Source organism: Vulpes vulpes, chromosome 6 (assembly GCF_048418805.1).
Source record: "Vulpes vulpes isolate BD-2025 chromosome 6, VulVul3, whole genome shotgun sequence".
Lineage (NCBI taxonomy): Eukaryota > Metazoa > Chordata > Mammalia > Carnivora > Canidae > Vulpes > Vulpes vulpes.
The window spans coordinates 124,290,649-124,318,565 of NC_132785.1; the positions used below are offsets into that span (position 1 = coordinate 124,290,649).

The window sequence follows — 27,917 nt, forward strand, 5'->3', positions numbered from 1 at the left end:
TGGCAATGGTAAATTGGGAAGAAAGATCCAGAAAGAAGTGTGTATGGTTTCCACCAACTCAGGAAAATAAGCAAATCTAACAAAAGGCCTAGCTCCCCAACTATCCGATACCTGTGTTCATTCATTCGTTCATTGCAGCTCATTTTTGCATCCGGCCCCCACCCATCCTTCTCAGCAAACGACGACTGCTGTGCATTTCAGTTTAACCTGACATCTCAATGGAGCCATTTCTCTGGGGCTCTTTCCTCCTTCACCCCAAACCTCCATCTGTCCCTTTCCTCCTCTCTTTTCCTTCCCGATGGCAGTTTTTTATTTCAGAAGAAAACTTATGAAAATTGTTGAAACACGCACTACAAAGCGAAACCTTATTTTTTTTTAACATTCGGCAGAGAGCTCCCCCCAAAAAAAGGCAGCCATGTCAAAGACACTGCCTCCCCCCTTTGACATTCATGCAGTGCTCAGAGTCAGCTGGGGTCTCGGCTCTGACAAATTTGCATCTCTTTGAATGTGACGCTTGAAAAAAGCCGGAGCCGCTAGATTAAATTTTTTTTTTTTCCGTCCAGAAAATGAGAAAAGCCTCTATCTCTCTGCAGAGTCTACTGGGAAGATCTTTATTCTGATTCTTGTTAGAATTGTTTATCACCCTGACAGGCCAGACTCGGACGAGATAAAGGCTCCGCTCCATCACGGGGCCTGACAGTGGTAGGACATGCAGAAAAATGAAAGGAGCAGGAGAAAATATTATTAATAGATGCCGACTTGCTTTGCCTGCATGGCACGTCAGGGAAGGGAGAGGGGAGCCATAGCTTGATTGCAGGCCTATGAAGTTCTGTCCAAAAAAGAAGCTATTTTTCATTAAGTGATAGAAGGGCCCTTTTCATGTTCTTTCCTGAGGAGCTGATAACTTATGCAGTTTATTCTAACCCTGCTGATTTCTGTCAGGGGAAGAAAACCCCTGAAAGATGGCTCTGACTTGTCCTTTTCAGGAAAGGAGGCTGGTTTGACAGACACACACAGGCAAAGTCAGAAGCCCTGGCCTGGACAGGCCTGTGGCCCTGGCTGCTACTTGGGTGCGTGCTAGATGTTGGGAATCTAGGATGGATGGGGAAGGGGAAGGAAAGATGGAGTTCAGAGCCTCTTTGGCCTCACTGGGGGTCCTGTGTACAGAAATGCAGAATTTCCACACAGGCATCAGAGTAGATGACTCCCTAGAAATGAGCACACGGTGCACCCGTTCATGGATCACCATCCTGCCACATCGCTGTTTACTACGGTGTCAGGCCTCTGGGGATGCTGTAATAATGAACTGCAGGCTGGGCAGCCTGAGCAACAGACTTGTATTTTCTTGGGGTGCTGGAAGCTGGGAGATCAAGATCAAGGTGTTGGCAGATTGGTTTCTCCAGAGGCCTCTCTCCTTGGTGTGCAGGTTTCTTCTCTGTGCGTGTACACCTTGGTGCCCATTCTTTTTATAAGGACACTGGTGCTTTTGAATAGAGCCCATCCATATGACCTGATTTTACCTTAATAATCTCCTTAAAGACCCCATCTCCAAAGACAATCACATTCTGAGATACTGGTGGTGAGGTCTTAGACATACAGTTCTGAAGGGGACCCAACGAGTCCATACAATTGAGTCTATATGGTGATTTCCTCTATTTGAGCTTCTTTGGATTCATGTGGCAGAAGCTGAGGAGGATTTGATGCCCACAGTCCTGTTTTCTCTTAGGAAGGGGGGTGGTTTAGTTCTTTCTGGAGGATGGGCCCCTGGCACCAAGGAGAAGGCCCTTGTAAGGGTCTTAGTAGGGCAGCTGGCCTCTGATAGCACTTCTTTTCTGATAGAACATACATGAGGGAGGAAGAGGAGCCATGGGCAGGGATTTACTGGAGTGCCCAGGACCTGGACTGAGGAACTGAGTGCCCCACGGTAGACCATATAACACTCTATGGCTCTGTTTTCTCTCCTTCAGAAGTGATGGCACTTTAGTGGTTGCCCAAACTGAATGGGGATTGATTGAATGAGATGGGGGAAAGGCAGCAGCTCCTCACATTGGACAGTGATTTGGATTTTTGTATTGATCCCTATTGTTAAGAGGTGGTCTGTTGTGGCATGTTCCAGCCTGGTGACCATGCTCCCATGGGCATCCTGTGAGTCTGAATGTGTGGCCTTTGTCCAGACATGCACTAACCCAGAGTCTGGAAAGGATCTGTCTTCAACAGTGTGGGAGAAAATTAATTCCTTTTGTGAGCTGAGCTCTGACCCTGAACCTCTTCTCTCCTACCCGACAGTCTGAAGCCTGGCTGAGACCTCTGTGAAGACTCCACTGGGACATCCCACCAACACCAAGAAACTGCTGGAATTCATTCAACTTCACAGTTTGTTGTAGTGGGGGCTGGGGAAACCATCTTAGATAACCTACAGGTAAGTGATATGCTAAGGGCATGCTGTCTCTGTGGGGTCTGGAACATTTGGAGAAGACAATGGCCTTGGGCATCAGGGAATAGAGTTTGGCATAGAGTAACACTCGTACTTTGTGTCATTTGCTACCTTAGACCATGACTTAACTCTTTTGAGCTTCAGTGTCCTTGTGTCTTACTGGAAATTACAATACTAGACAGAGTTGTATTCAATAAAAGATCTTCATTGCTTGGCATAACCACTAAAGTACTGTAAGTACTCAGTTTATATTAGTTATGCTGCTGCTATTGCTATTGATGATGATGATGATGATGACGATGATGGTGATGACAGAGATGGTTATTTCCTAGAAAATCAGTAACACACACCCCTTAACATGTGCCAGGCACTGTCCTTGGTCTTTTCATGCTTACATTGATCTAATTTCCACAGAAACCCTAAGGAGGCAACACTATTATCCCCTTTTGAAGAAGAGGACCTTGATGTTCAAAAAAAGTCTATATCTTGTCCAGGGTTACACAACCAGCCAGAGACTGTATGCTTGGCTGGGATGATGGGCGTGCTGGTTGGTGAGTTGGGCAGGGTCTTTTACTCTACCACATGAATTACAGAAAATTATTGCCAAGTGACCTGAGAAGAGGGGTAGGATCCAAGAAGTATATGCTTACTTAGGGGTTGGTTGGAACTCTAGGCTTGGGGGGACATACCACAGGCTGAATCATGTAGGCTGATAAAAGTCATTTCAGCTCTCACAGATCTAATAGCTAGTAGATGAGCAAGACTATCAAAAAAGAACTGGAGGATCCCATGTGTGAAGGATCCCAGTAATGGCATGGATAGATCACATGATTACTGCAGGCGTTAATCCCGGACAGAAGACTCTTGCTTCTCCTTCAAGGAACAAGTTAAAAGTCCACCCCCCCATCCCACCATAAAGCATCCCTTACTTTCCTGGCATAGGAATCTGCCTATCTTCCACAGAAACTAAGCATTTGCAACGCATTTGCAGGTGTCATAGCACAATGTGATCATATATTGATTTGTGTGTCTTTTCTCCTTGACTTTCCCACTGGACTGATGAGAATCTGCAGCACCCAGGGCTCTTTCTGACACCAAGATGGTGTTCAGTGAATGTTTGTGAATAGAACCATGGAAAATAAATAGTCTGTGAATCCTAAATACGTTGAATATGAATCCTATATACATTGAATATGAATCCTAAATCTGTAGGGAGAAAAGAAGCATGATATTAAAAGAGAGTAGATGTTTAATTCTGAGAAATGAATTTTGGAAATAACAATGATGATAAAATTAATATCTCAGGATTACATTTCATTTAAGTCAACATATACATATCCCATGCCAGGCACTAGGGTGGTAGGGGAAGAAGGGTGAGATGCAAGGATATATGGCACAGGAGCTCAGTCCTGAGGGAGCTTTCTTCTCAAGGCAAAGCAGCTATAGAGTTACTTTTTTGTCTCTGAGTAACCCAAGGAAGAGGGTGAGGCTTATAAATAGCAGGATGGGAGACTCAGAAGTTAGCCTTTGGGTCATGGGAGTGGAGATTTAAAGGATGAATGGAGTTGATCTAGGCCATCAAGAGGACAAGAGTATTCCATGAAGAAAAAATATGTGAGTGAAGATAAGCTGAGACAACCATTGTGGCTTGGTATTAGGAGACACATATCCCAGTTGTGGCTTTACCCTTTCTTCAGTGTAGCTCAGTTGAAGTTCATATTCTATTCTCCAAAATGAGAGTGCAAGTAGATAGGTGAAGGACTTTTTCTCAGCCAGGTGAGTCAGGTGATCCATGGGTTGCCTGTCTTTGATGGATTGAACATGAAGTCCACTCAGAACTAACTACTTTCCTTCAGACACAATGTGGTGTGGTGAAAAGCTTTGTTGCTGGGGTAAGGGCTGTTTTCTAATTTTGACTTCTTTACTTAGGGCCAGTTCTGTTTAGTTCAACTAGCATAAACATGGTGCTCACTAGAAGCCAGGCATTGGGTAACATGGACACATTTGAGTTGAAAGGGGGGTGCTACTCATAAGGATGTTAAAATAACAGATTTAATTAAAGAAGAACTGTAGTTGGCATGCAGGAATGTGGGTTGCTCCAGTTGCATATCATATTAAACACTTAACAGTAGAGCTGAGTAAGCACATTTCACTTCTCTCTCAAAGAGCCTATAGTCTAATTGGAGAGATGGTCATATTTATTTCTTCCTCCTTTTATTCATTTCTTAGACATTTATTTACCCTCTTTGAGCCTCAGTTTCTGCATCTCTAAATTGGGGCTAATACTGATTTCATCTTCACAGGATTGCTCTGGATGCAGATGCTAATGGATACTCCTAAGGATAAAGCATATAAAGTTTGTGCACAGCAGTCGGTACTGAATGAGTATGCAATATATATGTATATGTATATGTAATATATATATTAACTTCCCAGAACAGTTTCTGACATAAGGAAGATGGTCAATAAGTAATTGTTGAGTGAATAAATAAATAAAAGTTTATGGCAGTTATTGTAATAACTGTCTACTGTGGGCCAGGCCCTCAAGCGCTGTCCTGGGTCCTGAAGCAAATTTTGTATTGTGATTTAATAAGAATTATGATATAGATAAGCACAAGATTCTCTATGGATGAGAAGAACACCTAAAGTGGCCTGAAGAGGAAGTCCAAGGATGGTTTCTGAAGAAGGAATGCCTGAGCTAGGGGTTAAAAATTAATAGCAATAGCCAAGAGGTTGGGGCGGGGAAGACTGAGAGGAAAATGAGTGTGTTCCAGGTGAGGGACCAACATGGACAAAGGCACAGTGGTATGGCACAGCAGAGTGTGTAAACTTAGTGCAGCTGGGTCTTAAATGTGTGACTACTCAAAGAAGCTGCAGGTGCCACTGAAGAGGGTGTCAGACATCATTTATTGTAGGCCACATGAACCCTGAACTGATGGAGAACAGAGGCAAGGCTTTGAGAAGAATAATGAGGCTATACTTACATCTTTTATCACCGTTGAGGCTTTCCTGTGTCCTCATCTTCTTCTATTTACATCCTCGCTTGCATTTGCACATGATATCATTTCTCTGTGAAACTGAGGCTGGTGGATATGTCACTTAGGGTGCCTAGACCTCCCATAGCCAAGATATGGGCTGTAATTAGAGCTAAACCAGTCAGGCATGGGGTCCATGGATTTTGCATCTTAAGTGGAGTAAAACTATCCAGAAAAAAGCAGCTGGTGTGGGTTCGTCTTGGGGGAGGTACTTGGATTGTCTATCACCTCCTACTGCCCAGATTCTTGGGCCCATGACTTCCTCCTGCAGCGCCAGCAACTCAGGATCTTACAGTCTCACGGACGATGTGGCTGTGATCTGCTGTCACCCTCAGGCTCCACTTGCCTTTCAGTGTTGTGTAAATCCCTCCCCGTGGCAGAACATAGCCAGAGCTGGGTGATCAAAGAGACTAGGGGGTGGAGTTGCCAGGTTTCCAGCCCCTGCAATAGAGGAGAATACAGAGGAACAGGGGTGTGGCTGAGACAACCCAGATGCATAGCATACTGTCTGCCCCACAGGAGCATTACAGTGTTAATCACAAACACTCTGGGTAAAAGCTGATGAGGTGCAGAACCAGGTGATCAAGCCGGTCAGGCACTTACCACTGCCCTGTAGATTCTCTTAACATAAAGCTTCTTTCCATCTTACTCAACTTTCTATTCTGACGCCAGGCTCCCAAAATAAGTATTCCACAAATATTTGTTGACGACCTGATGGGTCCCTTTTGTTCCTATGATGGCTAGAACTGGAAGTTAAAACCCTTTACATTGTTAATTCCTGTATGTGGCCCAAAGACCTTCCTAATGTACAAATATTCTTCAGTGGGTGGCTACAGTGTTTTCTAGGAAGCCCCAAACCTCATAGGCTTGTGCCTGTGTGAGCTGGCATGTGCCAACTTTACTTAGGACAGATAGACTGCGGAAACAAATGAACACCAAAATGTAATGCCTCAAATATAATAACCTCCAAGGCAGGTATATCTGGTCAGCAGGCACCCTTCCTCCATGCAGTGGCTCAGGAGACCTTTCAATCTGTGGTTTCTCCAGTATTAGTATCTTGCCGTCATTTGCCAAGAGAGGACGAGAGTGTTAGGTAGACTCATTGCTTCTTAGGAAACTGCAGAAGTAGGTGACACACACCACTCAGGCTTAGTCCACGGACAAGAACTCGTGTCATGGTTATCCCTCACTGCAAAGAGACTTCAGAAATGTGGAAGAGCTACAGGAGCATGGGAAGAAAGGGAAACTGTCTTTCAGTGACCAACTGTCTCCCTCACGTGTGTGTGTGTGTGTGTGTGTGTGTGTGTGTGAATGCGCATTAAGTTAAAATGGCAGAAATGACAAATAGAGTTAAAAAATCACTGCAATAATAATTATTTAATCTGCCGGACTTTTATAGGATATTCTTTTTTTTTTTTAAATTTTTATTTATTTATGATAGTCACAGAGAGAGAGAGAGAGAGAGAGGCAGAGACACAGGCAGAGGGAGAAGCAGGCTCCATGCACTGGGAGCCCGACGTGGGATTCGATCCCGGGTCTCCAGGATCGCGCCCTGGGCCAAAGGCAGGCGCCAAACCGCTGCGCCACCCAGGGATCCCTTTATAGGATATTCTTATTGCTGTTGCTTGAGGTGTTCTTTTTTTCCCTAGTCAGGGCAAGAAAATGATATTTTTGAGAACTTATTGTGAATTTTGCTTGTAATTCATGCACAATCATGCCATGGCTCCTTGAGGTAACTGTGAGCTGGGTTCTATCCCTTTGTCCTTTGCAGATGAAAGCATTGAGATGCAGAGAAGTTCTTTAACATTTCCAAGGTCTCAGAGCCGTGGAATTGTAAAGAAGATCTGAACCTAAGTTTGCCTAATGCCCAAGTTTAGCCCAGTTCATTGAGCTCCTGGCTCCCAACGGGAGCTGAGAGGGTCTTTGTGATCAAGATGCCAAGAAATACCCTGAGTGACAAGGACACTCAGGAACATGTCCATTCATGGATCACATGGGAGATTTGCATAGTCATTATAATGGAAGGTCTTCATTTTCACAATGAAAAGTGCTCATTTCCAGTTTTCTGCAAAAAGAAAAAAAATGTGGCTTTCCTAGATTATCTTTAAAATAATACTTTTGATAAAGGACATGAGCAAGAGAAATGTTTTTCTACTACTGGAGAAAATAATAATCAGGGCAGTGCAAGGGCAGCCAGAGCCTCTGCCAAACTTCACTGAGGGGGAGAGGGCAGGGTGGTGGGGCTGTGCAGAGGAGGGAGCCAGGGCCCTGTGAAGGAGTCAACCCTTTGCACCTCCAGCCGCAGTGGCCGTGAGTGGAAATGAGGCCCATTGTTGTCCCAGCTTTCAGCTTTCCAAGAGAATCTTCCAATCTAAACGTAAAATTCCAACTTGAAATATTGGATCACCTGGGGAAAAAAAAAATCAGGTCACACAAGTCACATCTGTGTGCTGAATTCAGCACCCAGGACAGCAGGATCCTGACCTGCTTTGGGGGACACTTTTGGCCATCGGTCTGCACTGCGGGATTGCGCTCAGCACCGCAGCCTCTGCTTTTTGTGCTACAGACAAAGCCGCTGCACTGCCAAGGACGTGCATTTCTCCAGCGCCTGTTTGGCACATTGCAGGCAAGCACGGGGCACGTCTAACTGCCCGCACTCAGCCAAACCAAAGGACAAAGGCAGCGAGGCTCTCTCTGGACCTTGGGGGAAAACACAACAATCTCAGGCGGAAGACACGAATGTTCTCGCCTCAGTGTAATTAGGAGCAGCAAAGAAACTCAGACATGTGCCCCTTCTGCGTTGGCAACGGATATGAAAGAACTATATGAGGCGCAACACACAGGCTGTGTGTGTGTGTGCGTGCGGGCAGGCAGGCCTGTGCGCCCACATGCTGCCCACTGTGCTGTGCGCTGCTTGCCGCCCAAGTTTCAGGGTGATTTCTAACTTGAAGCTGAGGAGATGGGACATGATGTCTTTTTAAAAAATGTAACCAACCACAAACTTTGCTTGGTATAATTTTAGCAAGGATGTGAGTTTGCCAAGGTGCAGTATGTCATTGTGCAGCTACTGTTTTGACAAAATAGTATATATGTGTGGTTGCGTCTGCGAGTATAAAGAAGACAAGCAAAAGAAAAAGGGATATATATATTTTTCAGGATGCGATACATGAAGGACAGTAAGTGTAAATCAGAAAGAGGTTGGTGAGGTTCACTGTTGTCACAGGTCTTCATGGAAGCTGTTTGTAAAGACACATCTAAATTCTCGGTTGATTATTGAAACACTCCTCATCAAATATCTCTGGAGTCTGCTCTGTGCTAGGCATCATGGGAGCCCTGATCATGCCTTTATGCGTGGGACGTGTCCCTGTGCTCCAGGACCTACTGTCCACAGGAGACAGCCATGCGGATCTACGGGGAACTGCCCTGCAAGTCCATAAGCAACCAGAGTGGCGGACACTGTTATTATTCTAATTCATGCAAAGCTCTTGGAGCAGGGCCTGGCATGTAGCAGCACGCTCAATAAATTAATAGGCACGGGGCAAGGTGTTTTGCACGAGCATTTCTCATTCTTCTAACAACCTCAGATTGGATCATATTATAAAGGAGGCAAAGCTTAGTAGAGAGGCAATATTGCAGAGTGATTAAAAGATGAAGGCCCAGCTCAGCCACTTACTACCTTGGTCACTTAATCGTTTTGTTTTTCAGGGTGCTTGACTGTGATTTAGAGATTATAATAATGCTATTGTTAGTTGTGGTGCAAAACCAACCACCACAGGCTTCAATAGCTAAACCAGAACCATTTATTATTGCTTGTGCATCTGTGGTTCAGCTGAGGTATGGCTGGGCTCAGCTGAGTGGTTCCAGTTTCAGCTGCAGTAGCTCTGTTTTCTTCTCACTGAAGCTCTGTGGCTGGGTAGGGTGGCTCTGCTCCACGTATTTCTCATCTTGCTTGGGCAAGTGGGCTTGTGAAGGCAGGCTCCTCTTGTGGCAATGGCAGAGATACAAAAGAGCAAGCTTCATTTTACAAGTATTTTTGGTGCCTTTGGTGACATCACAATGGTTGATGGAGCATTGGTCAAATTGATTCACATATCCAAGCAGAGGCAGTCAGTGGAGAAGTGGACTCTGCCTCTTGGACATGGAGCAGGAGAAATAATACATATTTATTTTTTTCAAATATTTTATTTATTAGGGAGACTGTGTGTGAGAGAGAGAGAGAGAATGAGCAGGGGATAGGGAGAAGCAGACTCCCTGCTAAGCAGGGAGCCCGATGAAGGGCTTTATCCCAGGACCCCGAGATCATGACCTGAGCAGAAGGCAGATGCTTAACCAACTGAGCCACTCAGGTGCCCTAATAATACATATTTTTGAGCAATAATGTAATTGACCAAGCTACCTACATCAGTGACTTGTTTTGAAAATTATATATAAAAAGCTATGTAACACAATGAAAAGTTTAGTACACAATGAAGGATCAATGAAACCAGGTAATTTATCACTCATACCATTCTTTACTTGACGGATGATCCAACTGAGATTCAGAGAGGTTATGCAAATCCTCTGGGATCATATGGTAATAAGCGAAGAGCCATAATTCAGACCCCTATTGTCCAAGTTCCTCTCTTTTTGATGAAAACCCATGAAGCTGTCTGGCACTAGAAAATAGATTTTAAGGCCCCAAAAGGCAGAGTGTCCATGAATATTGGAGTTCACCTCACTTAGGAAAGAAGATCTCACATTTTGCAAGTTGAGAGACTAAAACAATATGAGCAAACACCAAGTCCCAGGGGCAAGAGCACAGTGATGAATCACAGCAACTACTATTGTGCACTGAGACCCCTGTGTTCCAGGTCACAGATCAGGAGACCAGGGGTGTGGGCCTTGAGGGGGAAGAACATCTTCCCTCTGCTCTGTCTGTTTAGACTCAGCTGCTTGACCCTTTGGGTGGAAGCTGGGAAATATGAGCCGGCTACTGGAGCCTCCGTTCTATATTCAATCAGACAGCAGGAAGGAAGAGGTTTCCTCTAGATTCCTTCATTTGCTAAGATTTATTTCCCCCCTATGAGCTCTCTTTTCCTCCCCTGAGGATCTTGAATTTATAAGTATTGAATTTTTTAGAACTCTCTGAAAGTACTACATTAAATGCAGAAAAGGGTGATGGGCTCCCCAGGCACTTTGTAGTACTCTCTATCATGGCTCTTATATATTGACTTAAAGGATTTGCTTGTTGCATGTTGGAGTCCACCTCCTGCCCTCTCCTCATTCTGTCAGTCCTTCGATGGAGAGCTCCTTGTATCATTGGATCTACCACAAGGCCCTAACCAGGCCAGACATTCAGAAAAGATGGCTGAACGAATGAGTGAATGTTAGATTAATAAAAAAAAATGATGAATGAATGAATGAATCAATCAATCATATATCAATGGATAGATGGGTGAATGAAGGAGTGAGTGGGTGTGTGAATTACATGGGTGTGTAGATGGGGGGCTTGAAAGAGTGATTGATGAAGTGACATGTTAAATTCTTCATTCTCTCCTAAGCCTCCCTTAAAAATCAGTCTTTGTCAAGTACTGCGTTTTGGTCAAGCAGATCTGGTTACTTAATTCATCCCATTCCCATCAGCTTTAGCCTGTAGGAAGGAGGGACCCTGCATGTGCAGTAGTAAGGAGTACAGCATTGAGGAGAATCATGAAATGTAAGACTATGGACTCCTGGTCTTTGTCTCACTGTTGACTATGTTGCTATTGTAGCAGGGAAGACAATTTAGGCATGATCTCTGACCTCATTCAGCTATGACCTCTTGTTTACCTGTCATGTAACCAAATGAAACCTGTGGTCTCTATATTTAGGGGGATTTTTTAGGAAAATGCTATTGAGGGAGCACATGATAAATTGCCACATAATTCTAACAGGACCTTTAAGACCACTCTGTATTTCTGGGTCAACCGCTGCCACCTAAGCAAGGAGGCACATGGTATACCACCACATAGTGACCCCAGGAAGATATATGTCTCCAGAGGAGTGCTCAACATGGCCTCGTCCATTCTCTGGGAGTGGACACTACCTAAATGATGCATCTCCCCTTCAACTTCTAGTAGAATTCTTGCTTGTCACGTTCTCTCTTCTATGCATAGGCTACCTTGGACTGTCACTGACCTTTGTGTGGGCTACAGCCAGCTGGAGAGTAAACTCCACTTTGACTCATCTCTAGCTGTTCACAAGGCACAACTTTGGCTGACTATGAGGGTTATGGTGAAAATAAGTTCATTCCAACCACATTGGCTTTGTCCAAGGCTCCAGGAACACATTCATAGAAAAAGTGATGGGGGATCATGAAAAAGAGAGATCATACAAGTAGACTCAAGGGTGACCAGGAACACATCTTGGAGAAGGAACCAGAAGTGGGCTGTGACGAGTGAAAAGAACTTCAGAATGTAGAGCTTGGGAGAGATGGATACATTTCAGAAGGCGGGACTCCTTGAGCTAAGTGTGCAAACACAGAATAAGATGTTTTGAAATGTGAGATCTTGAGGAGTCTAACACTACACCAGTTCACTTCCTGGACACGAGTGAACAGTCCAGAAACCACATAAGAAAGCATCAACTTGCACTTTGGTCCCATGTGACCTCCGGGACACCTAGGGAAACTTGGTAGGCTTATGAACCCAGTTGAGCTCCAGCAAAGAACTCAGTTATGCACATTATACACTGTTAGAATCTCTTTCACAATCCTTCTCATGGCCACTGGCATCCTCTCACCCCACAACATCCCTGTCCTTTTCCTGTCCCTGGATTTTTCATTCTGATATAAGAATATCTTAATCATACTCTGGCTGTTCCACTTATTTCTATGGATGGATAGATGGAGTTTTCTCTTCCTGAGAGATGAAGAATTAACTTTATATGTCTGCTTTCTCCAGAGTTTTTTAGCTAGTTGACTGGCTTAAGGTACCTTTTTAATGTCTCTGATGGCCAGGATATGGAATAGGAACTTAAACCATAAGAAATGCTAGGGACACAGTGACATCTGCATAGTTTGTCTAATACACAGAGGTTAAAGAAACTTCCTCCTTCTAAGTCCCTAACCCACTCTGTGTACACTGAATGTTGACATAGGAAAGTCATAGGAGATATGACCAGAAAGTTAAGCAAGGAACAGATTGCTGACGATTGAAATATAAACATGATTGAGATCTGGACCCAGTAAATTGCATATAAAGATGACATTTTGGAATAATGTCCTAAAATGATAGAGTCCAAGCATTTTCACATGGCTTCATGGTAAAGTCTGACCCAGTGCTGACTTGATACTTCATGCCTCATCTCTTCCTTCTGTTTTATTCTCACTTGAGCCATATAGAGATAGTCATCATTTTCTGAAAATGCTGAGAACTTCCACGACTCTGAGCTTTTGTGATGTTGTTCCCACTGCATGGATGATACCCTTTTCCACCATTGCCATCTGGCAAATCCATTAGACCAAACTGTAAACAATCACCCTAATAAAACATTGGCCACCATTAAAAAGCTCACTCTCTACTTGACATACTCTCTTTATACTTTGGTCAAGGCAATGATCCCAGAGTGCTTTAATTTGTGTAATGGTGTAATGCATCCCTTCTTTACCTACTAGTTCATGAGCAACTAGACTCTATTGCCACATGTACAACATTGCTGGTGCTCAGTAATGTTTACTGGCAGAATGGATGAATCAGTTCATCTACCAATGGAAGTCTAAGTGAGACAGTCAATTGATGAATGGAATGAGAAAATTGAGGAATAGATAGTGAACAAATGAGTGGGTCAATACATGAGAAGATGAGTATGGCAACTGAACAAACAAATGAATGCATGAATCAGTTAGTGAGAGAAGATGAATACATCCAGGAGGGATCGAGGAGACTCCTGGATGCTGACAGATGCTGAGACAGTCCCTCTACACTGAATGAAATATGAAATAGAATCATACTATCCCTGTACAGTTACATCGACTTTTTGCTTCCTTCTTCGTTGGATGACTGAGCCAAAAAGAGAAAGCAGAATGTTACGGAGTTCAAGGTGACTGACTTGGATTAACAATTATTGGTCAGGAGTAAAATTTGCTTTGCTGTCACTATTTTATATTTAAATAAGTAGTTAAATTTGTTTCTATTGGCTAGAGATATGGATTATATCAATTTTTCATTTCCCTTCTTATTTCCTTACAGGAGCTCACCAAAATAAGCCACCCCAGAATAAAAATTTTCTCTTAAGGACACAGAAAGATCTGGAAAAATCTCAGAAACACCTTACAGACTTTTGTGATGTTGTCACAAGTGTGTACTCGTGGTTTTGTGAAGGCTTTAGACAGTGTCGTGAAAAGGGAGGAATTCTAATTAGTTTGAATTATCCTTACCTGCGCAAAAAAATCAGCACTAATTTCAAGTATCTGAGATGCTTACTGGATGCTTATAGCTTTGGGGGAAGTGGTACATGAAGAAGTATTAAGAATTATCATAAATATCAAGACATAACCCCATAGATATCAGAAATTATTTGGGGGAAAAAACCTTAAATCTATGCATATTTAACACAGAGTGTTAAGTTAAAAAAAAAAAGCTTAAAAATGTCTTTTGTGATGGAGGACTAGATTTACCATTCTCCACTTTCTTCCCACTGCAATGTGGGCTCAGAGCCAAAATGAAGAAAATATTTGAAACCCTAGAGAAGCCTTTTTCTTTTTCATTTTCCTTTTTCCCTCAAACTGCATTATAGATCTACCTCTGCATCACTTCTAGGGAACATACCTAGATTTTTTCTCACTCAGATGTCCCTCAGACTAAGAAAGCTCTAGTGGTATATGACAAGATGACTATAAAGTATTTTCTCAAACTGTAAAATGGAGTGTGTATGTGGAGAAGGCCCCTCCCTCCCCCATGGCCCCCACCTACACACACACATACCAGGCAGCCTGATCTGGCACAGGTTTTGGTACATTCTGGAGACACTAAAGTTGGCATTCACTGTGTCTTACCCCATAGGGAGAGGTGAAGTTCACCATCTCACCACCAGACAGTACCTACAGAGAGCTGGTGGCCTGGGGCTAGCATCTATCCCTTAGATGTCCATGTTCTTTCAGGATGAGATTACAAAGCATATGAGCTTCAGTACAATCCTCTCATTCTATTAATTCTCTCAATTTTATTATTTGTTGAGTTTAGACCCAGAGATACAAAGTGACGAATCTCAGGGCACATAGATTGTTCAATAAGTGGCACAATTATTATTTGCTAAAATCATGTTGGTGTAACATCGACATGGCTAAACTAAGTAAGCAGGATTTAAGAGGTTTGCCATCAGCCTGTGTGTATTTTTAATATTAATACAATATTGTATTGTTTAATAATAATACAATAAAAACTAAAATATGTGTGAATATCACCTGAGTTCTTTCAAGTATTCATTTGTCCATTCATTTGAATATTTAATGAGCACCTCTTGTATGCTGGACCCTGTTGGAGGTGCTTGAGGACCTAAACAATGGAGAGTAAGGTGGATATAGTCTCTGCCCTCAAGGATTTTGTTCTTCTGCCGGTGACTTCTGTTAGGATGTTGCCAGAAAGTTGAATTCAGTTTCCAAGGATTTTGTTCCTACTCTAAATGTCAAGAGGGAAGGGCTGGATCATTGGGTGCTAAGAAGAGTGGAGGGACCTTTCTTGACACCAAGATACTAGGCACTAGTATTTCATTTTGTTTCCTTTTGGTTAGAGATGGAGATGGGGAGCCTTGGGTGGTCTGTGCCAGTACAAGATGGCACGATGTTGTTTCATAATCTCAACAGGCATAGAAGGAAAGATAATGAATTGTTTAGTGTTTGGAATTTTATTTGTAATCACTCCTTCCCTTAAGGTCACCTATGCTCACATTTTGCATTTTTCCCAACAGACTGAAGTGAGGATCTAAATTGCTTTGAGCTGTCGGGTTGGGATTGCTAAGGGTTGATGATGTTAACTTCTACCATGTGCTGGGAAGTGAACTTGTAGGGAAATTGACTTTGTGGATGACTGGAAGGATGGCTCTGACAAGAGAATGGGATGGTGGGAGGTGAGATCTCGGGCTGGGGGAGGATCACAGCATTGACAAGGAGGGTCTGCGAGGGGCATCACCTCAAGTGTATGTATGGAGCTTACTTGGGGGGCGGTGGTGATTTCACAAGACTTGCTGACTTCCCATTGATCTGGGAAGTGGGGGAGGGGTTGGAAGAGGCTCACAGATGATACTGTCACCATTAACCAATCCTCCTTCTCAGGCTTGTATAGGAAAGAGAATAACATCAGAACAGGCAAGCTCTCCTCCCATTTCACTCATTAAACTTATGAGTGTCTCATTTTTGGACTGTCACAAGTGAGCCTGTACTTTCCTTAGGCTCCTCACAGAAGAGCCAGGTGTTTCCTAATCCAGGTATCTCTAAGTATCACATATTCACTTAGAACCTCTTTATCTGAAGTGAAGTATAAAATAGAAATATATGAAATGATTGCTGAAACTGGAGAACTCTTGGAGGGGTTCTTTGAGAAAGATACAGACTATATTTCAACTTTAATGTTGCAAGTAAAGAATTGCCCTAATGTCCCCAAATGTTTTGATCAGTGTCCCCTCATACAACATTAAAAAAGGGTTATGGATTCCTATATAATAATACTTTTACTTTTGAGTAGTACTTCTTGAACAATATAATTAAGTTAACTTAAAGTTATTGGAAATCCAAAGTGTTCTAGGATTGGAGAGAGCTATCTTTAGGCTTCAGATTTTCCTCTTTATAAGAGAGTGAAGTACACCAGGTTCTTAGACTCCCAGAAGTTTACTTTCCTCACCTATGACATGCTGATAATGAGAGCAACTGCCTCCCTGGCCTGTGGTGTACACCGAATGAAGCAACACATATAAATACATAGCTCAGGACCTAACCAGAGGGATGATGAATCAACACTTAGTTCTAGAAGTGACAGGAAAGTATTTTCCATGCACAATTTTATTAGAACTAAATAAAAATAAAAAATGATAATGCTTTTAGTACATATGGATTGAGGGCCACTTATATATTTTTTTTTCTTCTCTTTAAGCATTTGACCAGCCACTGATTGAGAATTCCTGGCCTTAATATACCCTGCCAACATTAACTATAAGCTATCAATTTAAAAAAATTCCAGACATTCCTACCTACACTTTGAAGATGATGAGCATGTGAAGACTGAACTGTCAAACCACCTCTAGGGTCAACCTTGCCTTTAATGTAAAACTCAATTTTTATTTGGATTTTAAAATGTCTCCAATTATCCAGTCAATATTACATGCATATTCAAAGATTGGTTTTCATCTCATCTGGAGGTATACCTTCCAGGCCCGCTTTTTATCTATGTATTTGTACAAATACAAACGAAATTGGATCCATAAATTCCCCGTATCAGAATGAAATCACACTCCTGTGTGTTTCTATCACCTGGACAGCTTTGTTTGGGCTTCAGAGATAGGAACGACACTGGGTACTCCATTCTTCAGCGTTTCCACCTTGAACTTCGTTATGAAAAACAGAGTTTTCATTTAGAAATAGCCCAAACTTTCCACTTGTATGTCAGCCTAGGGGAAGTCAACTTAAAAAGGGTATTTAATAATACACAGAGTTGAAGGGGAAAATCCAGTTGAAGGACTTCATGCTGAAGCCTGCAGCATTTCTTAACATTTAAATTCTCAGATTGCGGTGCACTCTTCTCCCCAAGTCACACGGCTGTGGGTAATCACCATTAATCTTCCATGTTCATAGCTTCCCTCCTTCCCTGAAATAGTACTTCACAGGGATAAACATGACACCCATTTTGCCTTCCGTTCATTTTTATTCGCTTATTAACAGCAAAGAAAATGGCTACCAAGGAGCAAGTTCTATGAGCTGGGCACCGGGCTAAGCAATTTACATGAATCACTGTGATTAATTCGGTAATCTGACAATATCTCTGGGATGTAGGGACTATTATTCCCTATTTAAGGGCAGGAAACTGAAGTTCAGAAAAGTGAAGACATGCATCTAGAGACACCCAGGTTAGCAGCAGAAGTATGTATCTCCAGTTGGCCATGTGTGGATAATTTGAGCCATTTTAAAATCAAGAAAAAAAAATCGAGTTTTGAATTAGAGGCAATGTTGGCCAGTGATGCAGTTCCTATGGGTACAAACAAACTAATAATGACAGCAAATGGCCTTGAAAGAACAGCAGCTGACGAAGGAACATGTAAGAAGGTAAGAGACATATTACAAGGGGATTTGTAGCAAAGGGATGCTAAGGTAACCCTCTTGAATACCACCTTCTGAGTGTGAGCAGGACCTATGATTTGCTTTTAGTCCAAAGAAAACAACAGAAGTTATGGGATACGTTTTTTTTTCTGTGATTACATTTTAAGGCTATATATCTATTTTGCTGACAGACACACCTCCCTTGCTGACTTTGAAGAAGCAAGCTGCTGTGCTATAAGCAGCCTTTCAGCAGAGGATGAAAGCAAGGGACTGTGAGTGGCCTCAAGCAGATACTTAGGGGGAAACTGAGAGCTACAGTCCAACAACTGGCAGGATGCTGAATGCTGCCAACAATCACATAAGCTTGGAGGGACACCTTCTCCAGCCCTGCCTTGATGAGGCCACAGCTCCAAATGACAGCTCAATAACAATCTTGGAAGACCCTGAAGCAGAAGACCCAGTCAAGCTGTGCCTAGACTCCTGACCCACAGAGATTGTAAGGTGATAACCTTTAGGTAACTAAATATGTTGTAATTTGTTATGCAGCAGTATAGTTGACACAAACAGAATTGCTTGGTATTAAGATAATCTTTGAATCACAGAAGTGGTCAATATAATGGAGGCTATGTCTTTAAAGATTTAAAAAATTATTAGTTATCTAACTAACACGAAATCTCTTAGAACCATGTCACTGGATGTTTTAACTTCTTGGAATTCATTATGGTCTTATGGGAAGAGCAGAAGACTTGGGGTGAAATTGCTTTCATGGAGTCACGAAAGCTCAGTGGTCACATTACAGTATCCAACTTAGATGGGCACTGTGGGCCATCTTTGATGATCTTTGATCAAGGATCTCTGATGTTGTTGATCACTCCCTGTTGAAATATCTCCTCTCTTCTTTTCCATGAGAATCCTCACCAGTTTACCTTCTACTTCTCAGCTTTGTCTGTGATTTACCTCCTCTACCCACTGCTCACCCGTGCGTAGTCCCTGTGGCCCTGCTTCTCTTCCCACACTGTGTGTTCATGGCATTCATAGTAACACATGTGCTGACCCATCCCAGATCCATGACCCCTGCCCTGAGCAATCTCCAGAGCTCCTAACTCAAAAACCTATTGGTTTTCTCATTTTGGATGTTTTGTGGACACCTCAAACTCAACTTCTCAATTACTTATTTCAGTGAGTGATGCCTGACAACCACCACTCACTACCCATCCAACCAGCCATTCAAGACAAAATAGAGTAGTTGCTGTCAACTTTGCTTCTTGAAATAACCATCCACTAGATACTGCTAATTTCGGGATCCCTGGGTGGCGCAGAGGTTTGGCGCCTGCCTTTGGCCCAGGGCGCAATCCTGGAGACCCGGGATCGAGTCCCACGTCGGGCTCCCGGTGCATGGAGCCTGCTTCTCCCTCTGCCTATGTCTCTGCCTCTCTCTCTTTCTCTCTCTGTGACTATCATAAATAAATTAAAAAATTTTTTTTAAAAAAAGATACTGCTAATTTCATCTGTGAAATAATTCTCAACCCATTCTGGTCCATGATGGCTACTGTAATGCTACATCCATTCAGAGGGATTACTATAATATTTTTCTTCACATGTGTTGCCTCCCTTAATTCACACCATACCATGCTGCCAATAATATGGCAAAATAGCGGAAGGATAGAAACACTTACCAGGAAATGCTCTTTGACTCTGCCTCTTTCATATTTTATTATAAGGGCCCATTGACTGTGAAGATGATGATGCATAAGTTCACAGCTTATTCCAAAATCCTTTTTTACTTTTTTGAAATAAATATTTATTTTTGTGTCCAACTGTATTTTAATGATTATTCATCTTTTATTTTTTCCTAAAAAAACCCACTGCTTATAATCTTCCTTTGGTTCTAAAACACCTCTGAGATAAAGATCCAACTCTTTAATGTCATCTGGTGCTCCCTGTCTTACATTTTATCTTCAATAAAGTGGAACAGATTTCACTTTTCACTAAATATGTTATTTCATGCCTCTGTGCCTTTGCTTATGCTGTTCCTTTGGTCTGCAACACCTTTCCATCTCTCATTGATTTCTGCCAGCATATATCCAACCACAACTTCTATTGGACAGTTTTTCTTCCTCCTACAAGATGCAGCTCTGGTGTTAACTGCCCAACCAGACTTCGTGGTTCGCCTTCCCTATCTCAGTGGCTCTCTGTTTCTATAAAACCTTGATCTTTCCTTTATCACAGGCTGATTGACTCTCCTTGGTGTCTGACATACATGAACAGTAGAAATTTTTTGAGCTGTCGCTAAATTACCATTGTGTAACTTGGACAAGTTACATGATTACCGCTAATCTCACTCTCTATGCTTGTAAACAGGGTTGTTAAAATACCTTAAAGATTGTGGCTAGATTTCAATTAGGTTATATAAAATAAAAAAGGTTGGTAAACATCAAGAATCATAGTTGACACAAACTTGCTTGGTATTAAAGTAATCTTTGAATAACAGAAGTGGTCAATATAATGGAAGCTATGTATTTAAAGATTTTTAAAAAATATATTCATGAGAGACAGAGAGAGGCAGAAACATAGGAAGAGGGAGAAGCAGGCTCCCTGCGGAGAGCCTGACAGGGACGCAAACCCAGGGTCCTGAGATCAAGACCTGAGCCAAAGGCAGAGGCTCAACCACCAACCCACCCAGGTGCCCTGAGGCTATTCATTTAAATGAAAATCAGAGTCTAGAAATCCATTAGGGAATACCATAAGCATTATATAGTGGTTAAAAGTTTGGGCCATGGGGCTAGTTGCCCTGGATATGAATCCTGGATCGACCAAGCACTGCATTTTTTACTTTAATTAAATAACTATCCTTTCTGTGCCTCAGTTTCTCTACCTGATGTTGACAACAATACAGTTGCTGTAGTAATTAAATGTGTTAGCCCACTTTTTTTTTTTTAAAGATTTTATTTCTTTATTCATGAGAGACATAGAGAGAGAGAGAGGCAGAGACACAGGCAGAGGGAGAAGCAGGCTCCTCGCAGGGAGCCTGATGTGGGACTTGATCCCTGGACTCCAGGACCACACCCCGGGCAGAGCAGGTGCTAAACCACTGAGCCACCCAGCGATCCCCTGTTAGCCCACTTTTAAGTTTTCGCATAGTGCCTGGGCCTTGAGTAATCCTCAATAAATGTGAACTATCATTACCGTTAATTATGATTAATAGAATTTGAAGAAAGGGTTTTTTGATGTCACAGTGAAATTAAGCCTGCCTGATGGCTAGTTTAGCACAGATATTCAAGCTGCACAATCCCATTACTCACAGAAACTATGACCATATTTGTACTTTTAGAGAATAATGTTAGAGCATAATGGTAGAGCCTAGAAGGCACTGAGACATCACTAGCAGATTTGATCCAAAGGATAGAGAGGTATGGTTCAAGGTACAATATTGAAATACTTCTTTTTAACTATTGGAACACTTCATACATATAAATCTGGTAGCAAGATTAAGAAGCAAAACAAACAGCAACCTGGATGAAATTGTAGCACATGGATTATTAGTAAACAGAAAGTAAAAAATGAAATTATGGAGCAGAGATTTTTTTTTAAAAAAACACTTAGGAAATTAGTCTCTCCCTATGGTAAAGTTCTCTGGATTATGCAATTTTAGAAAATTTATTTTTTGAAAAGTACTATTGTGAAGTGTATGTAATTGGAACCCTGTAATCTGCTTTAGGAGTTGAGGGAGGGTGGATGGAGGAAAACAAAAAACAAAACAAAACAAAACAAATAAGGGAGATGAAGCAGACAGTGCCAAGATCATTTTCTAGCTGTATGTAGAGCTAGGTGCCCTCATGCAAACAAAAGATGCTGATACATCACACAACAAACGGATGAGCACTTAAAGAATGTATTTTGATATATATACAAATAGTTTATCGTATAGAATTTATACCTCTACAAAGTTGTTAAAAATACATATTTTCAATGTGTTGCAAAGCAAAAGAAGACAATGAAAAATGTAAGATAAGATCAAGAAATGAAAAAAGTGATAAATTTCATCAGAAGAAGAATTAAATAGAAAAACAAGAAATAAAAAAAATAATCAGAATGAAAAACTCAACAGCTTTGTTTAACAGCATATGAGATGTAGCTGACTGAAAGATTAATGAACTAGAAAGTACATCTGAAGAAATAGTCTAAAATACACCTTAGCAAGACAAATAGAATGAAAGGGAGGTTAAGAAATATGGAGGATACAAAAAGAAGGTCTAACATATATTTCATCAGGGTTTCAAAAGGAGTGTGAGATAATATGGCAGTACATAAGAGCTAATATCTGAAAAATTTCAATTTCCATAACTAACAAATTACACCGATCTCCAAATTCAGTAAGCCCAACAAGTCCCCAAACAGCTTAAATAAAGTACATACATATAAACTTAAACACACTATAATCAAAAGCAGAAAACCAAAGACAAAAAGGAAATCTTAAAAACAACTAGAAGGGATAAAAGTTATCCCTTGAAATATGAAGGTAAGTTATTTAAGAGCAATAATGGAAGCCAAAAGACAGCAACTAATAGCTTCCATGTATTGAGAAAAAATAGCTGTCAAGTAAGAATTATGTATTTCAGAGAGAACATATTTCAAGAAGGACAGCAAAATGAAGTCATTTTTGAAAACAGAAATGAAGAAGAAAGTTTAACCCTGAACAGCCTTCCTCTAAAGAAAATTCTAAAGGTTGTTCTTCCAGTAGAAGTCAAATAAACCAAGATGATTTCTGAAATTCAATGTAGGAAATATGATCAAATGAAATATTATCTTTGTGGGGATACTGAGTCAAGTATTGGCAATTTAAAAAATACTAAATATGTGTTAACTTTAAGGGGCACCTGGGTGGCTGGTGGGTTAAGTGTCTGATTCTTGGGGTGCCTGGGTGGCTCAGTCAGATAAACACCTGCCTTTGGCTCAGGCCATGATCTCAGGGTCCTAGGATCGAGGCCCATATCAGGCTCCCTGCTCAGTGGGAAATCTACTTCTCTTTCTATTCCTCCCTCTTGTTTGTGATTTCTCATGCTATCAAGTAAATTAGTAAAATCTTTTTTTAAGATTGATTGATAGATAGATAGATTGATTGATTATAGACAGTGAGAGAGGCAGAAACACAGGAGAAGGGAGAAGCAGGCTCCATGCCAGGAGCCCGAAGTGGGACTCGATCCTGGGACTCCAGGATCACGCCCTGGGCCAAAGGCAGGTGCTAAACTGCTGAGCCACCCAGGAATCCCCAGTAAAATCTTTTTTCAAAAAAAGTGTCCAACTCTTGGTTTGGGCTCTGGTCTGATCTCAGGGTCATGAGATTGAGTCCCACGTAGGGTTCATGCTCAGTGCAGACGCTGCTTGAGTTTCTCTCTCCATCTCCCTCTGCCTCTCTCCCCTGCACTCTCTCTATCACTGAAATAAATAAATCTTTTTAAAAAATACACCAAGATATAACAATAACAACACACAAAAGTAGCAGGGAAGTAATTTGAATTATAGTAAGTAAATTAGCATCAATATAAAAATATATCTAGAAAATCAGTATATCTCTGACCATTTAGAAATATAGCTTTAACCAACTCATACATTAAAGAATAATTATAATGGAAATTATAAATATGTAGAGTTGAAAATAAAAAAATAAACTTTCCAGAATATGTGTGATACAACCAAAGCAGCATGTAGAGGAAAATTTATATCCTTTAAAGATTATTCTATAAAAGAAAGAAGACTAAAAACTAATGAGCTTAATCTCCAAGTTAGGACTTTAATCAATACACACATACAAAAAACAAAGACAAGAAATTAAAAAGAAGGAAAGAGATTTTTAAAAGAGCAAAAAAGTGAAATTAAAAATAACAAGAAATAGAGAGGGATCAATAAAGTGTAAACTAGATATTTTGAAAAAAATTGAGAAAACAACAGGTATAGAAAAAAGAGGAAGAAGAAATGAAAAGAAAAAAGTTTATATATTACTACAAAACTGAAGATACTGAAATGATCATAAGAGGATATTATAAACAACTTTTACCGATAAATTTTAAAATTGAGATGAAATGGACATAGTCTTAGGAAAAAAATATAATTTCTAAAACTTAGCAAGAACTAAATAAAATGTGAATAGCCCTGTAACAAATAAGGCAACTTGGTCAAACTTAAAAAACCTTCTCTTCAAACACTCCAGAACTAGATGTCTTCATCAAGTTCTATCAGAGAATCAAGTAACAGATAATCCAATTTATACAAATTATTAAAGATTACAGAATAGAAGAGGACATACCTCAATAAATTTGGGGACCAGAGTAACCTTACTTGCCAAATCCTACAAAGACTTCATGAGAATGAAAATTACAGATCAATATTCCTGTGAACAGATATAAAAAATTCCTACAGAAAATATTAGCAAACAGAATACAGCCTGACATAACAAAGATCATTTATCATGCCCAAGTAGGGCCATGTTCAGGAGTGAAAATTAGCAGGAGAGTTTAGTAAGCTTTCTTGAATCAAAATCAATCTACAGAAATCAATCATACTTTTATACACAGACAACAAACACAAAGTACAATTTAATAGATATATTATTGCCAATAACATAAAAATATTTCAAAAATCTAGGAATATGTCTAACAAAAGAGGGTTGATGTCTTTATGAAGAAAATTAGAAAAATGATTATTATGAGACCTTACAGATCTATAGAAATTGAAATAACATTGATAAATGAATTGGAAGAGTCAGTATCATATATATGATGATGCTCTGTAAATTGATCTACAGAGTCTTTGTAATTCAAATACTATCCCAGTAGGTTTTGTGGGTATGTGTGTGAAAACTGACAAGCTAATGCTAAAATCTATATGAAATTTCAAATGGCAGGAAAAGGGAGATTTTCCTGAATGAGAAGAACAAGTTGAGTTGGCTGGCTTCTGCAGATATCAATAATTACTTAAATGGTAGTAATTAAGGCAGTGTGATATCATGCCTGGGTTAGACAAACCAACCAATGAAACAGATTAATAGTAAAAGATGGTGTGTGTGTTGGGGGGGGGGGAGACTTTATTTTATGAGTAGAAGTAGCATTACAGATCAGTGGCAGAAGAATGGATTTTTAAATACATGGTGCAAGACAATCTGTTATTCATATGGAAAAAATAGAGCTCTACATCACAACATGCATAAAAACAAATTTCAGGTTAAAAACTATAAGTGCAAGGCAAAATGATAAGAGTAATTAAAATATATGTATAGGAAAATATATGAAATGAGTTCACGTGAAGAAATATTCCTTAAACAGGCATAGAAAGCGAAATCCATGCAGGAAAAGATTAATAAATTAAAAAGATAGCAAAATAAAAGGAAATAAAAACTTTCAAAATAGAAAAGTTATGTATAACATATACAATCAAAAATGAGTAGTATACAGAATAAATAAAGAACTCCTACAAACCTGTAAGGAAAAATACAAGAAACCTGAAAGCAAAGTGGGCAAAATACTTGAACAGGCACTTCGCACAACAGGAACTTCAAGAGGCCAAGGACAGAGGATGAGGATGAAATGGGCAATCTCATTGGTAGATGGGGATGAGAATTAGAACCACAATGAGATGCTGTTTTATACTCACCAGATGGACAACAATTATAATACCTGACAATAACTGACAATAATAGGTTTTGAAAATGATAGAGAGCAGAGGAGACTCTCTTCTATTTCTCCAGAGGGCACAAATTGGCAAGACTGCTTTGGAGAACAATTAGTCATTATCTAGTAGCATTGAAAATGCACATACCCTTGGTCTCAGCACTTTCTCTTTCAGGTATACATCCTGGAGAATCTCTAACACTTGCACATCTGTTGCACGGAGAACGTCGGCCTATGGAAACTCTGTCCTGGCAAAACACCGGAAATAACTCATACATAGCTATGGACTATGTAAGTACGCCCTAGTATAGACACACTATACAGTATTGTTTGGCAGTGAAAAGAAATGAAGCACAGGGACACACAACAAATATGGATGATTTTCAGTGACAATATTGAGCCAAGAATGCAAAACGAACAAGCAACAACAACATTTGCAAAACAGCATGTTGTCAAGAGAACCCATTCAATATAATGCACGAGGTTCAAAAATGTGCATCACTGAACAACAATCTGAGGCACACAAACAAGTGGTAAAGCCATCGGGAAAGTAAGGGGACGTTAACAAGACAGAATGGTTGTTCCAGCTGGTGAGGTCTAAAGTGGGTGGACCACACAGGTGTTTTGTCATATTTTTACTTTCCATATCTTTATATATGTTTTGAAAAAGTTACATATTTATTCAGTAATTTATAAAAAATATTTTTATATGTATTCTTAATATAGTAAAAAAAAGCGTACCTATGATGATGGGAGTTATTCCAATATTGAGGAATATGTTGCAGATGTGTGAGGGAGATGAAATTACTTGCACCTTGAGGTTCTGGAACGCTTCCCGGAGGAATAGGCACTTTGTTGTGTCCATAGTGAGGAAGAACATCCCGACTAGGGAAAAAAAGATGCGGGGGGGGGGGGGGGGAAGAAGTACAGTTTTAAGCAGAGAAGGACCCAGAATAGATTAGCCCTTTGAAGCAGGCATTTTAGAGTTCCTGGAACTTGAGCCATCTTTCCGATGAAGTGTGGGGTCCTGCAAGTGGCAGTGAGATGCTGTGGTTGGTAATGGACTTGGGTTTGAGTCTTCTGTCTGCCAACTTTCTAGCTGGGAGACCTTGGAGGAGAAATTGTATCACCCTGAGGCTCAGTGGGCTTCCACATGATGGAGTTAAGAAGCGTGCATACCTCCCAGTGTGGTTTTGAGGGTTACATAAAGGAATGCCCGCCGTGTGCTCAGAATAGACTAATCAACACGAGTGTTGACCACTATTTTATTGTTGTGGTTGTGGCTGCCGCTCGGGTTGATGGATAACAAGGCTAACGATTGCCAGGACACACAGGTGTGGGGATGCAGGTGCAGCCTGAAGGAGGGAATTTCAGAGCATGGCTGGGGCACGGTGGCCCAGAGAGATGCCCAGCCATGCCATAGAGGCTGCAGTGGTGAGTAGGGAGCATGAAGGGCCTTACCTGTCAGGCTCAGAAGTTCGAACATGACTTAAAACAGTGGGGAGTCACTGAAGACTATTATGCAGGAAAGGAGCACTCTTGCAGAGGGGGTGGGGAGGGTCCTAAATCTAAGCTGTGTGCCTTTGGGGCTACAACAGCCCAGAGAGATGGTTTTATTGTCAGTGCAGCAGAGGGTGGCTTGGCAGGAGCTGGAGGAGGGACCAAGGGGACAGGCATGCGGGGAGGGTGTACGTCCCACCCAGGTTATGAGAAGGCCCTAAACCCAGGTGGGGCTAGACAGGAAGGGACTGATAGGAACCACAGGAAAGTGGTGTCTTTGACAGGTGGCTGCGTCTCAGAGCTTATTTTAAATGCAAAAGGGAAATGGGGGCAGCATGGCGAGCGGGTGGTGGGGAGGAGGCAGGGCTCAGATCTTATCTGGACTCTTGGCTGTCATCGGAGCCGCTCAGAGCAGGTGCTTCAAAGCCTTCAGCATTATCCTGCATTCGGGCCCGCGTCGGGTACACACACAAAGTGGGCATGCATTATTCAGGTGGCATCACATGCTCTGCGCCGCTCGTCAGAGCGTTGGCAACGTCGGTCCCTCCTTCCCCAAAAGCCCATTGTTAAGAATTACAAACAAACAGGATGGACGCCTTTACAGTCACTTCACTGCTGGTGAGATCTGCAGTCATAACAGGAAATCATGCACTTGCTGCAGAAAGGTTCTGTTCTAAGAGGCAGCATGAATGTCATTGACCTAAATTCCAGCGTCCCAGCCTATACCTGCAGAACTTTTCAGCAAAGAAATGCTGGAGAGAGGCAGATTAAAAGGATCTGTAACTATTTCTTCCTTTCTGTTCTATGAAAATTCATTGCCATGAATATCCAGTGACCCTGAAACCCACTTCCAACTTTGGAATCGGCTCCCCCAAGGATGACTTACAGGTGCAGAAGAAAATCCTAAAGCCAGCCACAGATGCAGGCTTCCCTTGGCGGAGGCTGATGTCATCCACACCGTGACCGAGCGAGGTGACGAGGTGACGGCGGGGCCCAGCTCTGCCCCAAGGGACCAGCCTGTC

The 27,917-nt window shown here is 41.4% G+C and overlaps 2 long non-coding RNA genes across 3 annotated transcripts; both read right to left on the bottom strand.

Annotated features, from left to right (window-relative positions):
* Positions 1 to 3,665: 3,665 nt before the first annotated feature.
* On the bottom strand, positions 3,666 to 27,917 carry LOC112930325 (uncharacterized). Of its 2 annotated transcripts, none has more exons than XR_012002302.1 (4): positions 27,782 to 27,914; positions 26,137 to 26,280; positions 25,544 to 25,643; positions 3,666 to 5,910 (listed from the first exon to the last, which is right to left on the bottom strand). It is a non-coding gene; the product is annotated as an uncharacterized lncRNA (long non-coding RNA). The 2 variants fall into 2 exon arrangements; XR_003237102.2 differs by lacking the exon at positions 3,666 to 5,910 and adding an exon at positions 6,861 to 7,876 and having other exon boundaries at positions 27,782 to 27,917.
* On the bottom strand, positions 23,086 to 25,268 carry LOC140599418 (uncharacterized). The gene is made up of 3 exons (XR_012002303.1): positions 25,204 to 25,268; positions 24,036 to 24,086; positions 23,086 to 23,167 (listed from the first exon to the last, which is right to left on the bottom strand). It is a non-coding gene; the product is annotated as an uncharacterized lncRNA (long non-coding RNA).